Here is a 20,610-nt window from a genome sequence, read left to right on the forward strand (position 1 = left end):
GTTATTCTTTCCTTGTTAAGCGCTCTGATACCCACGGGTCTTGTCCGCGCTATACAAAACTCTATAAATAAATAAATAAATAAATAAAAATGGAAGCAGCGAGATTGGCCGGTAGTTCCCCAAACACGCGGGGTCAAATGTTGCCTTTTCAGGAGGGGAGAGACCATGGCAAGTTTCCAGCTATCCGGAACCTTAGCAGTGCCAAGGGATTGACAGCAGATGGAAAACAGAGGCAAAAAGAGTTCCTCTTGAAACACCTTCCACAGTCTATGGGGCATAGGAGATCCAGAGGACACACCATTTGCCAATTGGCAGAACTCCTCATAGAGGGGGAGGGGAAAACTGTCAAGCCGTCCCTGTTCCATCACAACCTCGGGGGTCCTAGAGATGGACAAAGGGGCCGTACCCATCTGTTAAATACAAATACATAATAATTACTAAAAATTAATTACTAAATAATCATTAAATACCAAATAATTAATTTTCAATACCAAAAATCAATAATTATTCAAAAGTATTCAGCAATAATGAATAAGAATTAATTACCAATTATTAATTAATGAACAATACATTTTCAAAACGGTTTTTAGCTGGACCCGTGACTCCGTCCATCAGACCAAATATTGCATGTACCGGATTTATAATGATTTGCCGGTCGAGGGAAGTTGACAGTGATCTACTTAAAGAGTCCCAAAAAGGAGATAAGATTGGGCAATCAAAAAACATATGTAAATCCGAGGCAGCAATTGCTCCACACCTTATGCAAGACACTGGTGAATCTTTCGAATAATTTTGAGAGCCTCTGCGGTGAATAACAGGCCCACAGTATCTTGAAAGAATCAAGCCAGAGCTAGCCGCCACGTCCTGGGCTAAAAAGGAGCTCCCCCAAAGCTTGTCGGCCAGTTGAAATTCGCCGTTCATCTCCTCTAAAATTGTGTGGTACCAAAAGGAGATTTCCTTTTTAGCAGGGATTTTATCTAGCAGTTGGAGCTCAAGATGGATACCTCCACCTACTGGGAATCTACTCTTAGTTATGGACTGTGACTGAGCCCAACTGTCTATCTGCAGGTATTTGAACCTCGAAAGGTCTGAGCCAATCCTATCTTTAAGAGATTCCCGTGGTAAAAGAACCCCTTCTACAAACAAGTCACCTCATACTTCCACCCCTGCCTCTCTCATGGGTAAAGCAAGACTATCCTTGAGCCAACAGGGGCCCCCGGGTGAATCGCAGAGCGGTGCCTTTCTGGAGAAATACCCCAGCAGGACGGAGCTGCGTAATTTAAACCACGTTTTAGCCATACCTTGTAAAATTTGTAGTTTTTAAAAACATTTTTATTTGGGGTCCCTGAATTTAAACAGAAATCCCTCTTGTGAAAGACTGGCCCTGCTAAGCATGACTCTGAACATGCAGCCTATCCCGATGTTAGTGGGCATCTTCAATAGCATGCGAGAATGGGTAAATTGAAATGGTCATGCATATAGTTGGAGATCAGGGGCTGCTAAACCTCCCTTTTGCCTTTGGCGCCCACGTTTTTTCCAGGCAATCCTAAGTATGTGCTGTACCCAAATAAATGAATTGATATCACTCTGCAACTTTAATAAAAGTGAGGGTTCAAAATATAAAGGAATAGTATTAAACAAAAAGGTGACTTTAGGTAAAATTGACATTTTTATAAAATTAACTCTTCCCAGAATGGACAAAGGTAATGAAGACCATGATCTCATAAGTTTCGGACAGTCTTTTGCTACTGCCAAAAAATTAGTTTCAGCGATTTTATTGACATCCTGGACGATGATACCGAGGTACCTCATTTTTAAGCTAGACTGCACTCCCTCCACTGACTCCTCATTGTTCCAAACCATAATCTCTGTTTTGAAGGCATTAATCTCATATCCAGAGATTTCTCCAAAATTCTGAGCTAGTTTAATCACCGATGGAAGGGCTGTAGACAATTCCGAGGAAAAGATCAGTATATCATCCACGTACAGGGCCACCTTCTTCTCCCATTCCCCATACCTGAAGGGCTTGATGTTAAAATCATCCCTCAGCTTTTGGGCGAAGGGTTCGACATATAAATCAAATAGGAGAGGGGAGAGTGGGCAGCCCTGACATGTTCCCCTTGTGATGTTAAACGGGTCGGACAATGCTCCATTCACCAGGAGGCAGGCTGAGGAATTCTGATACAGCAATCGCAGAGCTTGACGAAATCCGTCTCTGATGTAAAATGTACCTAAGACCCCCAAAAGGTATGACCACTTCACCCTGTCCAAGGCCTTAGTAGCATCGAGCGTAAGAACAGCCAAAGGAAGGGAGCTGGTGGATGCCACATCTACAGCCCCTATCAGATCATAGGTTAATTCAAAAAGTTGTCGACCCTTAACAAAACCCCTCTGGTTTTGGTGCAAGATGCCGCCTGAAACCGACCCTAGTCTATTGGCCATGATAGAGGCAAACATTAAGAATAGAAATCGGCCTATAAGACCCACAATTTGATGCCGGTTTGCCCGGCTTTAATATCAGGGTTATAGATGCATTATCCCATGAGGCTGGAGGTGACAACCCATCCTGGAGAATCTGGTTGAATAGGGTAGTTAAGAAAGGAACAAGTACCTTTTCCAAAACCCTATAGATCTCAGCAGGAAGGCCATCTAAACCTGCCACCTTTCCCTTTTTACTACACATAATAGCCACTTTGACCTCGACCTGCGTGATAACCCGATCTAAGAAGTCACGTTGATCCAAGGTCAGTGAAGGAAGTTGTATCTCCTTCAATCAATCTTCAATATCTCCTACATCAATACGTTTGTTCTCCTTATAGATGTCTTGAAAAAACAGCCTAAAAAACCTCTGGATATCTTCGTCTGATGTATAGACCAAGTTACCCTGGGTAATTGAACTAATGTTATTCCGTACCTGATCGGTCTTAGATTTCCAAGATAAGAGTCTACCTGCTCCCTCTCCGTATTGAAAGTGGGCAATTTTACTCGCTTCCCACCTTTGTAAGATATGTGTATTCAACACTAAATCCAGATGCCCTTTTGCTCGCAAAAGCTTGTCCTGTAAATCCTGTAAAGTGATAGCTGAGGCGTCTGAGTGTAAATCTATTTCCCCTTGTATCTTTACGATTTCAGCCTCTTTAGAAGCTAACTCTTCTCTATACAGTTTCCTCTTATAGGTAGCCCTGCTAGTTATTTGCCCCCTTAAAAAGGCTTTGTAGGAATCCCAAACACAGCCTAATGAGGCTGAACCAAGGTTTACCTTCATAAAGCATTCATATTCTTTTACCAAAAAAGAGATCTCCTCGTGTTCTAAGAGAAGGGAGCAATCAAACGACCAGATTCGGGTGGAAGGTTTGGCAAAACCGTCCATAATCATATATACAGCAGAATGGTCAGATAGATGTAAAGGAAAGCAAGAAATGCTTTTTACCGTACTCCTCAAAGTCTGGCTAATCATAGTCTGAGTTGTAGAGATACAGAGGTCAATCCATCTATTATCTTTAGCCAGAGAAAGCATCTCTGGTTCTGTCATATGCGTCTCCTGGAGACAATGACCTGCGCACTTGAATCACTAAGATATTGCAAGATCATATCCCTTCTTGGTCTGGTGCACAGGCCATTAATGTTCCAGGAGAGGACCTTCAGAATATTCATAGAGAAAGTTGCTTCCCCCTTTCATATGCCCAGTACCTGACATAAGCACCCCTAAAATCATCCACAATTGCCATATTTACATCGAAAGTCACCCTATCAAAAAAAACAATCATTACAGGGAAGAAAATGAGGAAATTTTTAAATTTTATACCTAGCAACACCCACCCAGCTACCCCGTGCCCTACTCTAGCCCTCCACCCCCATGGCAAACCATTGCCCTATCTATCCGGACCAATTCCAGAGATAGCACCCCACCGGACTCCCGCAACAGTTAATTGCTTATAAACAAAAGCAGCTAGGATACCAAAAGTGCCAACAGCATCAATGCCTTGGCAACGTACGTTGGACTTGAAATATGGTTTATATATATTTTCCACATAATTTATATTTTACCTTTTTGAAAAATCCCTATTTTTTTTCCTTCCTTAGATATAATCCTAATGCACAATTGGAACAAAAGTGGGAATATAAGCTTAGGTTTAGCGGAACTACCCTGCCAAGAACAGCTATGTAGTACTCAGTAAGCAGTACAGGAAAGGAAACCCTACCAGAGGGCCAAAAATTGGCTCAAGCTAACCTGAAGCACCTCCCTTCTTACCCCAATCTAACAAGAGTTCATCTGCAGCTACTACAGATCTAATATTGTACATCTTATTGTTATACATTATTTGCAGTGCAGCTGGAACCCTAAGATGAACAACCGCCCCTAGTTTCCTAAAGGCGTCTAATCTCCTCCCCAACTCCCATTGTTTATCGAGGGTCATCCTAGATAGATCTGACCTTATCTGAAAGGTAAACCCATTGCCACTCAAAGATTTCTGTTTTAGGGCTTGATTAAGGATAAACTCTTTAATGGAATAAGAGAGGAAGTTGACTAGAATTTTTCTGGGTTTTGTTCTTTGTGGGTTCTTCCTAAAGGGGTCCCTGTGAATTCTTTGAATGTCAGTAGCTAGATCATCTGCTGACTGTTCGAGCCCCAAAGAGTCTTTTAAAAGCAAGACAACATATTGCTTAATGTCGGAGCCCTCACTCCCTTCCGGAATATTAAGGATTCAGAGGTTATTACGACGCGCATTATTTTTCAAAAACTCCATTCTTTCGGACATAGCAAGATCCTCTTTTTTTAAATTGATAACATCAGCCTTGTCGAGATGAAGAGAGAGGCCTGCCATAGTGTCTTCTAGCGCCGCTGTCCTTGCAGAGAGTCCATCAAGTTTATTCTCCAAGGATTCTCAAAAACTTTCTAATTTCTATCTGATTAGCAGTAGAAATTTCGAATCCCCTTTTTAGATCCATTGAGAGGGATGGAAACATAGTTTCCAAGGAGGCGGCAGTTATCTGAGAGGTACTTATCATTTCAGCCGTACCTCTCTGCAGAACCACTCCCTGCTCCAATACCTCTGTTACCTGATGTAGTTCTAAAGAGGGCTCATCCGATAATCCTCTATCTACTGTATCTTTTGTTGCAGCCTCAAAACCTTCTGCTCCTACACTGCTCGGGATCCCACAACTGGCATCCTCCCCTGATGAGGCTCCCACCAGATCCATAGTGTCAGTAACAGGGGAAGAAAAGAGAGAGGGGAGGGGGATTTGCCCAAGGGGTGCCTTACGTGCAGCGCTTCTTTTGCTAAATCAAGAACTTGTGGCACAATTTTGAAATAAGATCTTAACAAGGGAGTTAGTTTTGAGACACGGGCGGCAGCTGATTTACCTACTTTAACTGACTTGTGCCCTTTAGCGCATTTAGCTTAAACCTCCCCATACAAAAATGTAGAGACATTAACTTTCTTGCTGGTGCTACCAGAGCTGCTAGAGCTATGACTCAGACCTTGAGTCTGAGCCTTTGTATTTCTAGTTGTATCTAGCGAGAGGCCATTTTCTCCTCTCACCTCTCCCCTGCTATTTTGCGCCTTGGCCCCCGACCTTTCACTTTTCTGCACTGCACTTGACACCGGGATGGCTGCTATCCCCTCCCCTTATAGGGAACCTGATGCTGTGTCTGTCGTGTCTCTCGAAGTCTCACCGCTCGCCTGATTCTGCTCCTCCGCAAGTCGGGTGTCTGCGACTCCAGCCTTCATCTTGCCTGCAATGTCTCCGCCACCGTCACCGCTGAGCCCGGAAGCACTAGCACTGCTGTTACCACTGCTGCTGCCTCGCGTAACTCGGAGGAGGCTCCGGAGTCTACGACCTATTCGGAGCTCCAGGGCGGCCGACCCCCAGCGCAGCAACCCTGGCGAGAGGAGCACAGCTGCTGTGAAACACATGAAAGACGAAGAGACAGATCCACAAAGTAGGGTAATCATAAAAACCTCTGGCTTCCTCTAGCATCAGTTAAAAATGAAGCATTGCTAGAGCCCTTGTCCGGAGCGCTGCAGTAGCTGCCACCATGTTTCCCCTGAGGAAAAATCTGTTCTATTCCATCCTTTTGGCCAGAAGGGAAATTTGAAAAATGTGGAAAGACTCCACACTACCTTCCTTATAGGATTGGCAAACATCAGTATTGCAGGTTTCTAGGCTAGACCTAATGAGATCGGGTAATCAAAATAAGAGAGCCTTTTGGCACCTTTTGAAGTGGGGTCGACATTGAGACTTCGGATGGGGTTTCCCCCCCCCTGTCCAATGATTATGCTGCCCTCGCCTCTATTGTTGGCTTATCTTGATACATCAGGTTGTGTCCTGATTGAACGGTTATATTTTTTGCAATTCAACTTACCTTTGGTTTCTGTACGAAGGTCTTGGTGGGTATGACATCACAATTGGCGTAGCCTATTTGATCTAAGGCTCTGTCACCCAGTTTACTGAGGTGGTGTGTCACTCCTTTTAAACTTTTACAGTATGACCAGGGTAGAAAATGAGGGGAAAAAAATACATTTTCAAAACAAAAAATATTAATTATTAAAAAGTTATTACCAATTAATAATTAATTAACAATAGATTAGTTATCACTACTCAACAATAAAATAAATAATTACTTAAATAAAATATTTAATTACAAGGAAATTACTTCCCACCCTAGTCCCCTATAAACCCACAACCCTCTACGGTACTAAAACGCATAATTTACTTATTTAAAAAAATTACTAACTTCTAAAAAATGTGTACATATATTCTAAAACTAGTACAATAATTAACAAAAAATATAAACACAAACATATAAAATACATAATAAAATACATACCACTAATATAAATATCGATATTAGTAACATCGATATTTTTGCTATTGATATTACTAACTTCGATATTAACAAAAACGAATTTTCTTACCTTCAGGTCGATATTCTGGTAGACAATATTCTTCATTGCAATATTGTGTCCCTATGATATTTCCAACTCAATATTATTGTAGGTCGAAATTAAAAACTCGATATTTAGACTGTTCGCTAAATGAAAACAATACCGTCTAATGTCCAACACAAAGAGTACAGTCCTCAGTGAAGGAGGCCACAAAGGGCAGAGAGCTCTCCACCCCGACTGCGGAGTCTCCGCAGCTGTAAACTTATTATTAACTCAGAGTTTGTGACACAGTCAACTTACACAAAGGTTTAAGTTTACATTTGTATATCAGGCCCCAAATGTTTATGTGTGTCCCACAATTTAAAAATTTCACATTCATAGGGATAGGCTATTTGTGAAAGTTCACATACATTATTTTATTTCTACACAATCATCATAGTTTATTTTGGATTCAGAATCCATCCAAAAAGCCATACAGTAACACAATAACACAAAAATCAATCAAAAATTCAGTCACACCCGAAACTTTTAAATTCCCTAACCTCACAGTATTCTTCACATTCTACACTATTCACATTTTTTGTTCATGTGTAACTTTCTACAGTACTTGCAGTTGATTCAGGTGTAACTTCAGAAGTACTAGGCGGTGTGTGAGAGGCCTGATAAAGGGTTGTGAATACAAGAAAGTTATGTTTGGTGTCTGCCTGATGCTTGCTGCATTTCCCTTACCATAGATGATACTTGCTTAAGTGTCACTTATGAAGGATAAATGTTGACAGACATTATGGATCTTTTTCACTTTTATTAATAACAATGCAGTTTCAAAAGTGCATGGCTATCTCATATGAGGTGACCCAGGGTCAGGTACAGGTAGCCACAGTCCTAAATGCAGCTGTTAAACCCACATAACTCCCAGGCTAAAAAACACATTTTAAGTTTATTCCTGAAAAGACATTTTGACTGGGCATAACGAACCATGAGGGGAAGATAATTCTACAGTTTAGGTGGTAAATGGCTGAAAGATCTACAACTTATACACACTTTCTTTACTTTGGGAACACTGCCCAACATGGCCCCTAATGATCTTATATTCCTTGATGGTACGCATAGTCTGACAAAAGTTTAAAGGTATTGTGGACCTTTGTTGGTAAATGCCTCATAACAATACCTCAAGGATTTGCAAGAGAATCTCTGCTTCACCAGAAGCCAATGAACCTTCTTAGTCACAGCTCCAATAGACTCCTGCTTCTGCTTCGACCATATGTCAAGTCAAGTCAAGTCAAATAATTTATATAGCGCGCTACATACCCAGAGAGTTTCAAGGCGCTTGAGGAAGGGTGGGGAGTTACTTGTCGAATATCCAGGTTTTAAGTTGCTTTCTGAATGCTAGGTGGTTCTGAGTGAGGTGAAGGTTAATAGGAAGTGAGTTCCAGGTTTTAGCTGCCAGGTAGAAGAAGGATCTTCCACCCATGGTGGTTTTGTTGATGCGAGGCACGGCAGCAAGGGCTTGGTTGGAGAAGCGTAACTGGCGGGAGGGGGTGTAGAAGGAAAGTCGTGTGTTGAGGCAATCGGGTCCAAGATCGTAAAGTGCTTTGTGTGTGTGGGTTAGGAGGCGGAATGTAATCCTCTTATTGACGGGGAGCCAGTGGAGGTTTTTCAGGTGATCAGAAATGTGGTCTTTACGCGGGATGTCTAGTATGAGTCTGGCTGATGCGTTCTGGATACGTTGGAGTTTTTTCTGAACTTTTGCGGTGGTACCGGCGTATAGGGTGTTTCCGTAGTCCAGGCGGCTTGTAACCAGTGCGTGGGTGACCGTTTTTCTAATTTCGGTGGGGATCCAGCGAAATGTTTTTTTGAGCATGCGAAGAATGTTGAAGCAAGATGATGAGACGGCGTTGACTTGTCTGGTCATCGAGAGTGAGGAGTCCAGGATGACGCCCAGGTTCCGTGCGTGGTCCGTCGGGCTGGGTGCTTTTCCAAGGGCCTCTGGCCACCAAGAGTCATCCCAGGCGGAGGCGGAGGTACCTAAGATTAGGACTTCTGTTTTGTCTGAATTCAGTTTCAGACGGCTGTGCTTCATCCACTCGGCTACTTCTTTCATTCCTTCATGTAGGTTGGTTTTGGCGGTGTTGGGGTCTTTGGTGAGTGAGAGGATCAGTTGAGTATCATCAGCGTAGGAGATGATGTTGAGGTTGTGTTGGCGTGCGATGGCCGCGAGGGGGCTCATGTATACGTTGAAGAGGGTGGGGCTGAGTGAAGATCCTTGTGGCACGCCGCAAATGACTTCAGTGGCCTCTGATTTGAATGGTGGGAGACGGACTCTCTGAGTTTTTCCGGAAAGGAACGAGGTGATCCATTCTAGAGCTTTTCCTTGGATTCCGATGTTTCTGAGGCGGTGTATCAGGGTGCTATGGCAAACTGTGTCGAAGGCTGCGGAGAGGTCGAGGAGGATGAGGGCGACTGTGTCTCCATTGTCCAGTAGAGTTCGAATGTCGTCTGTTGCTGCGATGAGTGTGGTCTCAGTGCTGTGTTTTGCTCGGAAGCCGGACTGTGAGGAGTCGAGGGATTTGTTGGTTTCGAGGAAGGCGGCGAGCTGGTTGTTGACAGATTTCTCGATGACTTTGGCCGGGAATGGAAGGAGCGAGATGGGGCGGTAGTTTTTGAGTTCGGTGGGGTCAGCTGTGGGTTTTTTCAGAAGGGCGCTGAGTTTGGCGTGTTTTCAGCTTTCCGGGAAGGTGGCGGAGTTGAGGGAGCAGTTGATGACGTCTCGGAGGTGTGGTGCTATGATGGAGTCTGCTTTGTTGAAGATGTGGTGAGGGCATGGGTCTGTGGGGGATCCTGAGTGGATGGAGTTCATCAGGCGGATGGTGTCTTCAGTGGAGATTGGGTTCCAGTCAGTAAGGATGTTCAAGGGGGATGAAGGTACGGCAGAAGGTTGGGTGGGTTAGTCTCCGGGTTGGTTGTCGAAGCTGTTGTGGATGTCAGCGATTTTGTTGTGGAAGAACGAAGCTAGGGACTCACAAAGGGTTTGAGAGGGAGTGATGTCATTGGAGTTGGCAGTACGGTTGGTAAACTCTTTGACGATGTTGAATAATTCCTTGCTGTTGTGGGCGTTGTTGTCTAGCCGGTCTTTGAATGCGGCTTTCTTGGCAGTCCGGATCAGTTGGTGGTGTATGCGGGTGGCGTTTTTAAAGGCGTCCCTGGTGCTGGTGTTTGGGTCTTTTTTCCAGTCTTTCTCAAGGGAACGACAGAGTTTCTTGGATTTCTTAAGGTCATCGTTGAACCAGGAGGCTTTTTTGCTGGCTAGTTTGATTTGACGTTTTTTCAAAGGTGCTAGGTTGTCGGCGCTGTTGGTTAGCCATTGAGTGAGGTTAATGGCTGCTTGGTTGGGGTTCGAAGAGTGGGCCGGGGGGTTTTGAAGAAGCGATGAGGAGATCTGGTCCAAGGTGATTTTGTTCCAGTTTCTTCGCAGAGTAGGTTGAGGATGGTTGTGGGTTGTGGTCTTTTTGTAGACAAAGTGGACGCAGCTGTGGTCCGTCCAGTGGAGAACTGTGGTGTGACTGAAGGAGATATGTTTGCTGGAGGTGAAGATTGGGTCGAGTGTGTGACCTGCGTAGTGAGTGGGGGTATTAACAATTTGTTTGAGTCCGAGGTTGGCGAGATTGTCCAGGAGGGTGGTGGCGTTGCTGTCGTTGCTCTTTTCCAGTTGAAAATTGAGGTCTCCCAAAAGAATGTAGTCCTCGGAGGGGAGGGCGTGTGGGGTGATAAAGTCAGTGATGTCTTCACTGAATTGTGTACGGGGTCCTGGTGGCCTGTAGAGGAGGGTGCCTCTGAGTGTGGTTTTGGGGTCGGTGTGGATCTGGAAGGGAAGGTGTTCGGCGCTAGCGAGGTTGACGTCTGAGCTGGTTGAGATGCGGATGGAATTCTTATGGACGATAGCGATGCCTCCTCCTGTTTGGTAGGTGCGGTCTTTTCGGATGATCTTGTAACCTTCCGGAATGGCAATGGTGATGTCTGGGGCTGAGGAGGCGTTCATCCATGTTTCTGTTAGGAAGGCGACATCCGGAGAGATGGTGTCTAGTAGATTCCAAAGATCGATGGCGTGTCTGTGGACTGAGCGGGTGTTAAGCAGGATGCATTTTAGGTGGTTGGTATCAGATCTCTGCTTGGTGTTCGTGGAAGGGGAGTTGGTTTTGGTGCCGTCAAACTTGCAGGAGTTGCATGTGAAGGGCCCATGGGTTTGTCCAGGTGTGGCTTGGGCGCAGTTGGGGAGTCGGCCGGGGTTTTGGGCTAAGAGGGTGGAGGCGTCGTATGTAATGCGGGTGGGGTGGATGGTACGGGGGGCAGGGGGTCTGGCGCTGGGCGCGGGCTTGGCACAGACGGGCGTAGACGGGCTTACCTTTGGCGCACCTTCGGCCCGACCGCTGCGCGAGAACGCTGCGTGTAGAGACATCAGTCATATGTGGTTAGTGGAGGGGGCGGAGCGTGGGCGGGTCAGCTGGGAGGCGGGAGTGTGGTGGAGGGGCGGTCTGGGAGGCAACAAAACAACAACAAAAATGGCTGCAAACCAAAGTTGGAGCAGGACGAGATTGGGGGCACAGATAAGCAATTATTACAGAAGCGGACAATCAGGCACAAAATAAATAATAAATAAATAATAACACAAGCAGTGCGAGCAGAAAATAAAAGCGCTGCGGGGATACACAAGCTCAATGTGGGCTTAGCAATGGAAGCGCTATGCGTGTCACGCAGGCAGATATCAGGCGGTAACAAATAATGCGAGCAGGGCACAGAGAATGGCAGAGATCACCAAAGCGCTACGATACCACCAAGTGAGGAGGGAGCGTAGGGGAGCGACCGCATCCGATCGAGTCAGCACGATACAAGACTCCAAGATACAAAACATTACATTAGTCAAGCCTAGAAACAATCAGGCCTGAACAACTGTGATTTTTACCTACTCCGGCAAGAAACACAGAATTTACCAAAGTATTTTCCTGCCACTGCAGTTATTTAGTTGTCAAAAGACAGTTTTTCATCATGGCTTGGTATTTGGCTCACCAAATGCCAAGATTCTTGACCTTGAGTTTCGGTACGGGTAATGGGCCCAGATCATTAGGCCACCATGCATCAGACAAGACCATTTGAATGATTGCCCAAGGTCAGTATTCCTGGTGTTAAGCTTGAGACAATTTAAACATATCCACCTAACGACCTCCACAAGGCAGAGGCATAGAGAGAAGGCCACGTGGGAAACATTTGTGACAGCTTGATATGAGAATATAGTAAAACCACTGTGTTAGATGACCTCAGTCAGTAGGTGCACATATACATTAAAGAGGGTTGGACTCGAGCAGTACTTGCTTGTCTTTTCAGGAATAAATGTTAAACGTGTTTTTTAGCTTGGGAGTTATGTGGGTTTAACAGCTACATTTAGGCCTGTGGCTACATGTACATGACGCTGGGTCACCTCATATGAGATAGCTATGCACTTTTGAAACTGCATTCTTATTAATAAAAGTGAAGAAGACTTTTTACTGATAACATTTTTGCAACACCTGAAAGGTACGCTACTGCAAAAAAGAAGCAACCAACTCAACACTTAATGGCCCACACCACATTTACAAAATCTTTCAAACAGGATATTATGGGACGCAGTTTTAAATGTGGTACTGAGGTTCGACAGTAACAATGACGCAGAATTGTCAGCATCCAAAATCTGACGTATTGACTCTGTAGCCAGCAACAAGGCTGACTCAGTACTCTATGAATGATGAAAGCCCAATTGGGTCCTGTAAAACAGGTTATGGCTCTCAGTAAAGCTTGAATGCTGCTTATTGACAAATGTCTCCGTAATCTTGGAGAAGAATGGTAGCAGTGAAACTGGACAACAGTTTTCTGGCTTGGTGAGATCCAGCAAAGGTTTTTTAAGGAGCGGAGCCACTACAGCATGCTTCGATTGCCGGGTCACTTGGTTTTAGGCCAGGGTGCTGTTATTCGGCTCACCAAATACTGGTTAGACCACCTCCAAACCTTTCTTCAAAATGGACGGGGATAGTGGATCCAGCATGAGCCTGACTTCACTGAAGCACGTAGCACAGTCAGCTCTTCAAGATTGAAGATCTTGAAATTCAGCAGCCTAAATCTGTCCTCTGAACAGACTAACCAGGCACCTAAACTTGTGACATCTCTAACTTTTGCAGGAAAGGAGGCAAGTATCTTAGCCACCTTTTCCAAGAAGAAATGGGCTATGACATTACAGCCGTCTGAGGGCAAAGTCGAAGCTGATAACGAAGAAAGTGACTTCACAATAGTGAAAAGTTAGTGGAAAGAGTTTTGAGCAGACTGAATTTTATTTATATAGAAGTCAGGGCAGGATTTCTTGATATTACAGTATTATGTTTTATGTGCTACCATATAATCTATTTCCCAATCTGGATCATAAAGCCTACGCCAAAGGCGCTCAAGGTGCTTACACTTCTTTTTTATTACAAGCAGAACCTCAGTAAACCAGTCAGCCAATGTTTCTTGTCTGCGAAAGATCAGGATCTCTACTGGAGGTATTTTATCTAATGCTTCATTGATCCACATGTCCATTTGTGCATTGGCTATGTCAGTACAGCTATCCAGAATAGGCCGGCTAGTGTTCAGAGCACCACAACATTTAGGAGGGGTAACTTTGACCCAAGGTCATACCCCTGCTGCATTATCAGTTGCGTGACTGATAGACACTTTTTTCATAAGAGACTAGAACAGGTGTGTTGAAATGGTCGGACCAGGTGAGTTGAATTGGATGATCAATCACCATACCAGTCAAATAAAAAAAATAGGATCAAGGATGTGCCCCAGTCTATGTTATATCCCTGTATGCAAAATTAGACTGAACTTGGGCATTAGTAAATTCAGAAGCAGAGTGGGAACTTACCCCATGCAAAAGGAGCTTAACACATGGAATTCAGAGACAGAGGCCCGTGCTAATATTTCAAAATGCCATTTCTCTGGGTAAAATAGAAAACTTTACTAAAAGTTACTGTGTGATTCTGCATTAATAGCTTGGGGCTAATAATGCTGGCTTAATGTAGGCTTTTACTGGTCGGTAATGGCCGAAATTGGAGGTTACCGACCGGTAAAAGCCTTTTCCTATGTAGGAGGCTATTTTACCGATGCGATAAATAGCGAATAGGTATTAACCGATTCAGTATTTACCGAATCCGTAAATGAGATGTAGGAAGCAGTGTAAACAGTGCTTCTGGGCCTTAAGAATGTGTTATTTACCACCAGCTATTAGTTGGTGGTAAATAAGGAATTCCTATGTAAATGCATAAATGTGCATTTACACCTGTGCCATGTGACAGACATACATGCCCTTAGGGCATGTATGTATGTCACATGTGCACACCAGCACTAATCAGCGGTGCAACAGGGTGTCAAAGTGACACCCTGCCACCCTTGACTTTTTCCCAATTTTCCCGAATCGATAATTACTGATTCGGTAATTGACATTCATTCCTATGGGCCTCCAGGGCCGTAGGAATCAATGGCAAATACCGACGAATCTTAATGATTCGGTATTTTTTACCGAATTATTATCTACATTGCAATTACAGAATCGAAAATACAGAATCAGTAACATTGGGTGTTTTCGAATCGGTAATTTACAATTACCTACATCTAGCCCTAGGTTTCTTGCTAGGTAAACCTGTTTCATTAACGTGCCTGAATCTTGTTTGTTGTGGCATAAAGCATCTTTTTCCTAGAGTGATGCACATTTTAGTTATGTAAGGAACACCAAACAGTATTAAATTAAGAAACAAATCAATAAAATTCCAAAGCCAAATTAGTAGAAAACAGATGTTAGTCTGTGTGCATTACTAAAAATAGGTCATGTGGGGCCAATAATGCACTATCCACGAACAGCCGTTATCAGCACTGTTCTAGAATACTGAGATTGGGAGGAGACTGGGATAGTTAGTTATCTTCCAGGCTAGTAGTCTCAACTTATTCCAATCTGCCCAGTGCCCGTCTATGAGTCTCCACCCATAGAGTTAAGGGGGAGAAAGACCTCTCTATTTCTGGTTCCTGCCAGAGCAAAGAATCCCAATTTCTTCAAATGTGGGTTATCCTTTTTGTGATCACCCATAAAGCTCCCAGACTGCAAGGGAAGGCTTCTTAGGAGACCATGTCACAGATTGCAGTAGGAGGAAAGTTCAATCATTCTCTCTATCCAGGGCATCATCAAAGTCTAGTACATGCCCAGTCAGTCAGCAGAGTCTACAGCAGTGGAACCCTTCTCCATCATTTATGTCCTGGGGCTATAGAAGACCACTGGTCTGCCCCTTGGGAATCACTTACAGTTGTTCAATAAAGAGGAAAGCAGGTCAATCTCAGGCCTCTCTATAGACGAACGCAAACAGCAGGGTCATCCTCTTCTGTTCTTTGTCAAGTTCAGAAGTGATCTGAGAGCTTATCAATGGAAACTTTCCTTTTAGGAATTACTAGTGAGGGCTTGATGTCACCTCTGAGTGAAATCATAAGAAAATATGAAGGCCCAAACCAATGTTTGTTTTCATTATGTTCAGTAGTTTTCTAGTATATTACCATGAAAGAGTCTTTCTAAATCGCAAAACCCAGTGCCAGTGTGTGGAGGCCAGAATTCCCACTCAGGGCCTATTCAATATAGATAAGGGAAAATTCCTATGAAAACCAGTCCTTGCTTGGTCTCAATTCAAAATCCTTGCTGATAACAGAGACAAGTTGACTTTGAGAGCCGCAAGAACAGCAGGTCAAACACTGTCTATGCACTATAGCACTGTTTAGTATAAATATGTTAAACTGGAAGGTTTCTGCCAGTGATCTGTCTTGTCCCCTCTCCCAAATTCCACGATAAGAAGGTAGTAATTGCCTTTCGAGTGTTCCTGCCAGCAGGCTCATGTCCATATATATATTTTTTTATTTTAAAAGTTTTATGTAGCGCTAGCTTGACCCGTAGGTAGCAGAGCGCTTTACAGACACACTGTAAAAACAGAAGGAAATTGCATTACATAGTGGGCAGGCAGTAAGGAAGCAAACCTGAGATAAAAAATACAGCATGAAAAATAAATGAATAGTGCATCAGAGGGGGAGAGATAAAAAAAAAGGTGGTTAACACAGACCGGTCACCAACTATACCTGAATGTCAAGAGAGAGGAGTCAACTCAGATATTGAAGTTTAGGTTAGTTGACATTGGTCAGGGTAGTATTTGTTAAGGAGAAGTTTCAGGTCCTTTTTGAAACAGGAGAAGGAGGGGTTGCATTTGAAGGCTTTAGGGAGAGAACTCCATATCCTAGGAGCGTTGCCAGAAAATGATTGGTATTGGTTGGTTTTCTTTTTCAGTTTCCGAGGAATAAGAAGGAGTGAGTTGGAGCTTCTCAGTCTTCTGGATTGACCTGCTCTTACCAGTTCGTTGTTCAGGCAATTGGGGGCCGGAGAGTGAAGGGATATGGAAGGAGAATTCATACCTCATCAATGAGCTATTTACTGCCGCTGGGGAAGATAGTCTAGTCAAACAAAATAATTATTATTGCCCCCCCTCGCAAGCAGAGATAAACATGCATTTGTAAAATCATCTTTGCAGTATGTTTCATCTAAATCTATGTTCAGCATTGGCTTAGATTTCTGTTGAATGGTTTGTGAATGATTTCTGTAGTTTTTTTCCTAATCTGACATACAGCTGAATCGTTTTTATTCAAGCAGGCTTTTGCCATAAGAAAAAGCCTATTACTGCCCATCCAGGGAAAATTGAGCCTTGCTTATCCTTTCACAAAAAGGACACCGCAATTAAAATATTAGGTATGCTCAACTTTTAGACTTTATACAACAAGGCTTTGGAGAATTTAAGGACTGTTAGGTGGCTAAGCTAATGCGAATAGTAGTCTTTTGTGTATGTAAAACTGATTTGCTTGACTTGTTTTTAGTACCCTTGATCACCCCAATAAAGTGATGCAAAGACATTTTTTAAAGCCACTGATGTGTGCCTGGAGTAAATGTACACTGCAGTCTAAATATGACAGCTAAAATGTATGCCCCTGGTGCCATTTTCACAATGTCAAAGTATCCTTCCCTAGAGGTTACACAAGTCAATTGGGTTTAGCCTGTTACCCGGTTTAGGATGCAAAACACATGCTACAGGCACCGATTAGCTGTTTCTCTTTGTGAGAGTCAAGATCTGCAAATCAATCCAATGTCATAAAAGCGAAAAAGAAATCTGACAGAAACATGCCCAAAAAGATGAATCCCATACAGTATTTTTATATGTATATGAATGTGTATATTACACCCGATTCTTACTGCACATAATGTTAGAATGCATGGAGGCTTGTGTGTCTAGTACATTCAAAACATTTATACATTTTGCACGCACAATGCTATTCTGACAGAAATTAAAAGGCATGTGACACAAGATATTGCTTTATAATGCAAAAAAGGGCTTTAGTCACAAATATTTTTGTGCATTTCGTGCATGTTCAAATTCTGAAAATTAATTTTCAAATTGTGTCACTGAACAGATTAGGACATTTTGCTGCCATGGACCTTTGTCCACAGGGGGATGAAAAACAAATCTGTGAGTTTTACCCTTACCCAGTGGTCCCATACTCCCGTAGTACAAGGAATAATATAGTTAAAGGGCTAAATCAATCTCCTCCTGCTTTCAGGCCCATTAGAACAATGTTAGCGCATGAGGGGGCGTGGCTTGGACGCCGGCCAAGATGGCGGCGTAAACCGGGAGCTCCGGCATCGTTCCTCATCTACAACAATTTTAGGACAGTTTGCCTATGACTCCAGCCGAAATGCACAGTGTCCCGCGGACCGGAATGTGAGGAGAGCCTAGCGCCCTCATTGTTTCCCGGTTTCGCGATTCTGCACGGCGTCTGTGATGAGGCTTCGCTTTCGCGGCTGCGATTTTGGGAGGCGGCCGGCTTATTCACATGGAAGCTTTGTTACGTCCTCCTCAACAACGGAGCTATTTCTTACACAGCCCAATACTGGTGAGCCTCTTTCAGCTGTATATTATTTTCTGAGGCGCTCTCTCTCTCGCGCTTTCCTCGCTGTTGTTTTTGGGGCCATTTCGCGCTTACAGCGCTTCTCCTCACCGCTCATCTACTTTGCTTCTTTGCCATGGCTATGAAATGAACTGAAATGCTTTCTTGCAACATTTTTCAACATCTGCCTTCACCCTTTTGCTCTGCTATGAATTGAGTTCTGCGTCAGGAGGTTCTTCTTCAAGTGAGGATTTTAGAGAGTCAAGCCACGCTCATTGCGTATTTCCACACATGATTGTCATTGAGCTCTTTATGACTTTTTGAAAGTGCTGGGTGTGCCTTATTTAATCCTGCTGCATTGCCATCAGAAACCATTGCAATTTTTCTCACTACCCATCTGAATTGCTCTCTCAAACAGACATAATCCTCTTCCCGACGTTTCACCTGCTATTGTGCTGCGTATTTCTCCCTCTTCTGACCAGGGCTTCGTGCTGAGACTTTTTATCATTGCTCTTTGTTTCTTTTCCCTGTCAGGAAGATTTCATACTTTATATTGATTTTTTATCATAATTTTCATTACTTTGGGGGCCTTACATGGGGAAGCTTCGCACTTTGAAACTCACCAATTTACCTAAGTTACCTGTTGGCTCTGATTCTGACTCACCTACTCAGGAAATGGAAGACGGCAAATCCTCGAAGTCGGACTCTCCTCATGGGGCTATCCCTAAGGCTCAAAGCGGCGGAAAGGTGCAATCTTCCTTGACCTCATCCAAGCGCCTGAAGAAGGACCCGCCATCCCCTCGGAGTATTGCTTCACCTTCCTCTATGGATCTTATCCTGGAAGAACTGCGAGCCTTCAAGCCATTTATGGAAGCAACCACAAAAAATATGCAGGCCATGCAAGAGAAATGGACATCTCTGGACTCACGTGTCACGACCTTAGAGCGATCCTCGGATTCTATACATTCTACTTGTTCCCGGATCCCTTCAATCGAGGCTGAGATCCTTCTGCTCAGACGTCAAACAGAGGATTTGGAAAACAGAAACCGCAGGAACAACCTACGCTTATATGGTCTGGAGCTCACAGAGGGGTCCAACCCTACCATCTTCTTCCAATCTTTCCTTGCAAAAATCCTAGACACCCCGGCCTTATCCTCCATTAAACATTAAACGAGCTCAAAACCTTGGTCCTAAGGTAGCCTCCAAGCCTAGGGGTGTTATTATGCTGTTCCTGCAGTACACCGACCTCTTGCAGGTCCTTTCAGCCGCCAAGCTCAAAAAGCAGATCATTTGGGAAGGCCACCGTCTTTATCTCTCACAGGATGTCTCCAAAGCCACCGCAGACAGGAGGAAAACGTTTCTAGACCTTTGGACGCAGTTAAGAGCCATCAATGCCAGATACAGTCTCTTACACCCTTGTCTCTTCAAGGTTACCTATAAAGACAGAACAACCACGTACGAAGATCCTGCGGCCTTGCAAGCCTTCCTTCTCCAGCAGAGTCCTGATGTCATGGACATCTCCAAACCTGGATGAGGCGCTTTCCTGTTCATCGCCTTATTGATTTCCTCACATTGTAGATCTGCTTTTCTTTTTTGAAGTTGCTCGATCTGTTTTCCTCACCGTTCTTACTAAATGTTTGTTTTACCACTCTATGTTTTTGTACTCTAGGTACTCCATCTCAGCTCGTGTTTTTGTTGTACATCCTTATTATTTTCCCTAATGTTTCTCTCTTTTCTTCAGATATGTCCTTCTTCATCTTCATCCTGATGTCTCCTACTGTTTTCTTACCTTACCCATTGGATTTATGGTACTAGAGGTTCGATGCTGGCTCTGGTTGTTATTGTCGTCGTCTCCCGCCAACACCACCCCCATCCCTGTTTTGGACTTTTCAGTTTTCGTAAGTATGTCTTTCGTTCGTTCGTCTCGGACTTGTACTGTCTCTTTGTCTATTTTTGTCTCTGTCTTTTGTCTCTCCCTCTTCCTCTTCAATTCTCTTTTGCATTTTTCCTGGCCTTCTCTTTTTTCTTCTTCTTTTTTTCAACCTTCTCTCCCTCTTTCCCTGCTCTCTCCTTCTTTTTTTTCCTCTTCTCTCTCAATTCCATTACTATCTTTATAACAATCTCTTTAATTTTTTCTCACATCTTTATTTCTCCTCTTCATTTTCTCTCCTTCTTCTTTCTTCATCACTATTTTTCAATTTTTCTCAATTTTTTCCATTGTATTTCTTATGCATTCATAAGCATGTAGCGCTTAGTTATTTTTCTAAACTGTTCCGTTCCATGTAACAACATGGAATGTTAAGGGATTAAATAATCACATTAAAAGACAGAGGGTTCTCTCTCATTTGACAAGACTTAAAACTGACGTTGCCCCCCTTCAGGAGACTCATCTTGCTGAGCCGGAGGCTTTAAAACGTAAGCGTTGTTGGGTGGGTCATGTTATCTGCTCTCCTACGACCTCTAGAAAGAATGGAGTTGTAATTCTGTTGCATAAAAAGTTAAATGTTTCTTCGATTACTCATGAATGTGATGATGATGGTCGTTGGCTTATTGTTACTTTTCTCATCGATAACATCCCACTCACCCTTTTTATGTATATACTCCTACTGGGATTGATAGATCCTTTTGGCCTTCTATCTCTACCAAGTTATCCTCTCTCTCTGGAGATTACATACTGCTCGGTGGAGACCGTAATCAGATT

This window comes from Lissotriton vulgaris, chromosome 4_1 (genome assembly GCF_964263255.1).
Source record: "Lissotriton vulgaris chromosome 4_1, aLisVul1.2, whole genome shotgun sequence".
In the NCBI taxonomy this organism is placed as follows: domain Eukaryota; kingdom Metazoa; phylum Chordata; class Amphibia; order Caudata; family Salamandridae; genus Lissotriton; species Lissotriton vulgaris.